The sequence below is a fragment of the Panthera pardus genome, unplaced genomic scaffold (assembly GCF_024362965.1).
Source record: "Panthera pardus isolate Hobbes unplaced genomic scaffold, ASM2436296v1 HiC_scaffold_25, whole genome shotgun sequence".
NCBI lineage: Eukaryota > Metazoa > Chordata > Mammalia > Carnivora > Felidae > Panthera > Panthera pardus.
The window spans coordinates 54,492,535-54,498,166 of record NW_026526821.1 but is presented as its reverse complement, the minus strand read 5'-3'; the positions used below and the strand labels follow the sequence as shown (position 1 = coordinate 54,498,166).

The 5,632-nt window shown below is 44.8% G+C and overlaps 1 long non-coding RNA gene across 1 annotated transcript; it reads left to right on the top strand.

Annotated features, from left to right (window-relative positions):
• The first annotated feature begins 2,427 nt into the window (after window positions 1-2,427).
• Window positions 2,428-5,313, top strand: LOC109254535 (uncharacterized). Its single transcript, XR_002074848.2, has 3 exons — window positions 2,428-2,825; window positions 3,728-4,197; window positions 4,912-5,313. It is a non-coding gene; the product is annotated as an uncharacterized LOC109254535 (long non-coding RNA).
• The last annotated feature ends 319 nt before the right edge of the window (window positions 5,314-5,632 follow it).

Genomic DNA, 5,632 nt, shown 5'->3' with positions numbered 1-5,632 from the left:
GAACTGAGGTGGAGGAGAAGTCATGTCTTTAATGCACACCTGGAAACCCCGGGTTGGGAGCAGGAACAGCCAGCAGAGCAAGTAGTGTGTGCCTTCACTTCTGGAGCTCTGCTGTATGCTGGGCCAGTCACTGTTGCTTTTGGTTTGTTTGCTTTGATTCTCTTGCAGCTGCATCCCTGCCTCGGGACCAGGGAAGACATTTGTCAGAGTGGGCTGGGTGTTGCTACATGTCCTCCCCAGCATATGCGGCCGCCGAGCCTCGGAAGGGTGTCTGTCAAGAAACTTCTCAGCCTCCATGGCAGAAAGTAAGTAAAAAGAGTCCTTTCTAGGCACCTGAGTGTCTCTGTCAGTTAAGCATCTAACTCTTGATTTTGGCTCAGGTCATAATCTCGTGGTTCACGAGTTCGAGCCCCACATCGGGCTCCGCACTGATGGTGTGGAGCCTGCTTGGGATTCTCTCTCTCTCCCTCTCTCTCTGCCTCTCCCCCCAGTCACTCTCTTTCTCTCAAAACAAATAAGCTTAAAAAACGTTCTCAATAATAATAAAAAAGAGTCCTTGGGATGTAGAAATCACCTAAAACAAAATTTATGAGAGCCAGAGGACATTATTAGGATTTCCTCTGTGGCTGAATACTTAGGGAAGAAGAGCCATCTAGTCACATGCCATTCTTGGTGGTGGGATCTGCCTCAGGCTGCATCGTTGATTTCCCACCTCACCATCCACGCGGGTGTGCAGGCTGGAAACCTCCCCTCATCATCACATCCCACCCAACACCAGTTCCTGCCTTTCTAACTCCGAAGTATCTGTTGGTCCACGTTCTCCTCTCCATCCATCTGAAGAGTTTGGAGCTTAGCCATTCAGTGGCCAAGCACTAGCCCTGTGACTCAAGTTTGGTGACTTTGAAACAGGGCTGAAATCGTTTCTGCCCTTCCTACTTCACTGATACATGAGGAGGCCCTACCAAGACACTTTGAAAAGCATGATGGAAAACAGGGACAGAATTACATACTGTAAGTGCACCATCAGGTAAGAAATTTTCCTTTACCGTGACATGACTTGCTTCCAGGTTATTCTATGTCACTTAAAGTTGTTGGAAGCACAGACCTGTAAACTCTGCCCTTGAAATCTTAGCTCATTCAGTCATCACGCCCACAAATGAGCCAGATGCAATCACAGTTGACACATGAGAAGGTGTGTCCCCTGGAGGTCGGGTAACCCAGCACCCAGCTGGGAAGCCTGGCTTCAGGGATCCAAGATGGCTTGACCCAGAAGTCTTCTGTTCCTGTGTGGTCAGCATGGGAAGGGGGTCCTGAGGAAGTGCCTTGAGCAGAGCTGGGCAGGGAGTAGACACTTGGTACCTATTGTTTGTTATAACTTGTAAACAATATGGATACATATGGGTGTAATTGACCAGTAGAGAAATACACCTCATCTCAGATGCGTTCAGAAGCCTCTGGCGATTCAAGACATCCAACTAAATGGAGCCCCCTTGAGAGCAATGGGAGGGCTGCAGCTGGGACCACAGAGCCCCCCTTGCATTTTATAAGGTGGCAGTCTTTTCTCCTCCTCAGCTGCTACGAAAGTCACTGAAGCTAGTGCTTGATCAGCAAGACACTGCTTGCTGGGGACATTGAAGATTCTTACTTCGCTTAGCGTCTCAGTTGTGCTCTTTTAGCCACACATATTACACTTCCTCTTCTATGTAAGTTTTCACAGCTAAATGAGACAGTAACTCCTCATGAGTTGGGACATTTTATTTTTAGTATGTCTGAGGTGAGACACTACTTATAATGTCAGACTAATTTTTTAGTCTGATTATACTAATTATATTATTTAATTATATTATACTATATTATAATATACTATATATTATATACTATATATAGTATATATACTATATACTATATACTATATCTATATACTATATCTATATACTATATATATACTATAGTATATATATCTATATACTATATATATTTTTTAGTCTGATTATACTAATTATATTATTTAATTATATTATACTATATTATAATATACTATATATTATATACTATATATAGTATATATACTATATACTATATACTATATCTATATACTATATATATATATATAGTATATATATATAGTATATAGTTATAGTATATAGTTATAGTATATATAGTATATATAGTATATATATAGTATATATATAGTATATATAGTATTATAATGTATAATATTATATTGTACTTTATATAATATTATATTATATTAATTATACTAATTTTTTAATTATCTCTTTTAAAGCTTCTTTTATTGAGCACCTGAGAACATTCTCGATAGGCCCCTCTCAGCCTTCATCCTGGAAGAAACACGCATGTCTTTCAGCGGATGGTGGCACCAGACAGAACGGAGTCGGAATCCTGCCTTGGTGACTGCTTCAGGTGACCTCACGGAGCTCTGTCTTGGGACGCCCAGTGTCTGCCTCATAGCCTGACTGGGAGGGTGAGGATCGTCTATGTGAATCACCGGATAGCACTGCCCCTGCATCAGAATGCACTTGACATGATACCACCATTCCCTTTCCTTAGCTCTCTGCCTCTTCCTATTTTGCGTTTTTTGTTATTCCTGCGGTCTCCCCAGGTAGGAACTAATCACATGTTGAGGGCATCCTGAGACTGTTGTCCTGAACTCTCTCCATCTCATGAAACACTCGGAGTATGTTTCTCCCTCCTTTTTTTTCATGCTTCTTCACTTGGGTTTCTGGCAGACTCACAGCAGCCTTCAGCCAGGAGGCCGATTCCCCGCGTTGACGTGGGCGCCATCTCCTGGTCATCTAAGGAAGGTACACACACATTTTATCGGGGCTTTCTAAACCACGAGGGAATGTTAAATTCAAGCAGTGTTACTACAACCGTTAAAGAGAAATAGGCAGAGTAGCAACTCAAATAGTTCTCAAGTCTTTTGTATCTTGGCATCTTTTTTTTTTTAAGTTTATTTATTTTGAGAGAGAGCACAAGCAGCGAGAAGGAGAGGCAGAGTCCCAAGCAGGCTTCCTGTCATCAGGGCCGAGGCCTGAGCGGGGCTGGAGCTCACCAATTGTGAGATCATGACCTGGGCGGAGATCAAGAGTCGGACACGTAATTGACAGAGTCACCCAGGTGCCCCTCTTGGCATCTTCTTTAAACTTATGGCAATACCATGGAGGAGAGATAAAATTTTATAATTTTTTCTCTATCTAGCAAAGTGACTTTTATCCGAAGAGTTGAGCTTTTTTTTTATTAAAACATTTTTTTCATGTTTATTTATTTTGGAGAGACAAAGAGAGACAGAGCGTGAGCAGGGGAGGGGCAGAGAGAGAGAGGGAGACACAGAATCCTTAGCAGGCTCCAGGCTCTGAGCACAGAGCCTGACATGGGGCTTGAACCCAGGAACCGTGAGATCATGACCTGAACTGAAGTCAGTCGCTCAACAGACTGAGCCACCCAGGCACCCTGAGCTTAAAAAAAAAAAAAAAAAAAGGTGGTTAAAATGTTGCAGAAAACAGCAAATGATGATTCAGTTGGGAGTCTGAAATTACTATGAATGTTCTGGATCAGATGAGCACATTAGCGATGTTGAATGAGGTTTATTTCTCAATCCTCGCCCCCATCCCCCCTGCAAGTAAAGTCAAACCATTCATAGATGTTGGTGGGCTTTCTTGTCAGTGATGATGTTGCCTAAACAATTAATTTCTTCATGAACCAGGTGGTATGTGTGAGGGAAACGCATGCACCGGGCACCCTCTTGGATGCCACCGCCTTCTCCCTTGAGGACAAACCTGGGCCCAGCCCTTCCAACAAAGCAACATGTAGATGCTTGGGAACCACGGAGCAGACCCTTTTCCCTGCAAAGCACCATGGAGAATCCTTTCCACGAGGAAGGGACGTCTGGGGCGAGAGCAGACAAACAGGGCAAGGGTGCATGCAGAGAGGAACTGCCTCTGACCGGCCCCACTTGTCTTGCCTTCTCTCTTAGTTTCTGTTCTAGACATTGAAAGCAAGAGTCAGCAGATGCCTGCCCGGCTGGCCACCTCCTCTGTAGATAAAGCTGTATTCACACACGACAGCCACAGCTATCTGTCTGCATGTGGTGTCCTGCGATGCCGTCCCAAGTGACATCATCGCACTCCGCGATTGTTTTGGCAGGGGACGGGAAGCCGGTTACCGCCCCTGGAGGTAGAAGACCCTCTCCTGCTGCCAGGGTGGAGGCGGTCTTGGGAACCACACGGCCAAGAAGTGTGGGCCTGGGGCCGCTGGTGAAATCAGGCGGTCAGGATCAGGAGCGGGTGGGACACAGGCGGGGGCGTTGAGAAATTCCCTATGATCTTATCTACATGCAGCACACTGTGTGCAACTCTCCCCTCCGCCCACACCCGGGCCTTACTCTCCGCAGCTTGTTAGAGCTGCACTGTGCAGCTGTATTTGTCTCTTCGACCGTGGCCAAGTTGAGGTTATTTGGGTACCTGAGTCCCTTCTTCTTCAATGTCCCTTGAAGTCAGCAGGCCACATGCACCGCGGTGCACGCACAGCTTCCTGATACAGAGAACAGGAAGACGTTTGCTCCTTTATATGCAAATAATAAGGGCCTACCATCACCTCACTCATTAGCAGAAAGCTACTGACGGAGAAGTATTGCCATCCGAGCCTCAAACGTTTGGCAAAATGTTCTCAACGTTTAGCTGTTTTATTCTTTGTCGCTCCTCCAGCCACTTAACTTCATTCAGTTTGATGTAAATGTATGTTCCAGCAATAATTCATCTTAGTTCTTACACCGTGAACTAGAAGGGACAAAGCAAGGCTTTCTACGGGCATCTGCAACTGCATTTTTGCTTATGTGTTTGTTAAATGGCTGAGGCCAGTTTTTGATTATGCTTAATTTTTTTTTCCTAGGATCAAATCCTTACCTCCGAGACTGTGCCCCCTCTGGCTATAGATCATCGCATCCACACCCTGGCGTCAGTTCTTATCTATTCACATGGAAACTTTGCTTTGCTTCTCCAACCGGGGGCCTGTCTTCCGAGCTCCAGAACCATCCAAACATTAGACTGCCTACTCAGCGTCACCTCTGGAATTTTGCAAACTCAACATACTTAAAACCATTTTTATGGTTTTTTTCCCTTCCTTTTTTGCCCCCTCCAGCCCCCTTCTCATGCCTTACACACTAAACCCGTGTTCCCTATTTCACCAGGAAGTGGCACAAGCCAAGAAACCGAGTAGGCTTCCCCACGCTGTCTTACAGCCACATGTTCTTTTTATTATTATTATTATTATTAAATATAATTTATTGTCAAATTGGTTGTCATACAACACCCAGTGCTCATCCCAACAGGTGCCCTCCTCGATGCCCATCACCCACTTTCCCCTCTCCCCCACCCCCCATCAACCCTCAGTTTGTTCTCGGTATTTAAGAGTCTCTTATGGTCCGCCTCCTTCCCTGTCTGTAACTTTTTATTTTCCCCTTCCCCTCCTCCATACAGCCACGTGTGTTCAATTCATGTACGATTCCCTGTTCATTTTATTTTTTATTTTTTAAGTTTATTTATTTATTTTGAGAGAGAGACAGCATGACTGGGGCGAGGGCCAGAGAGAGAGGGAGAGAGAGAGAATCCCA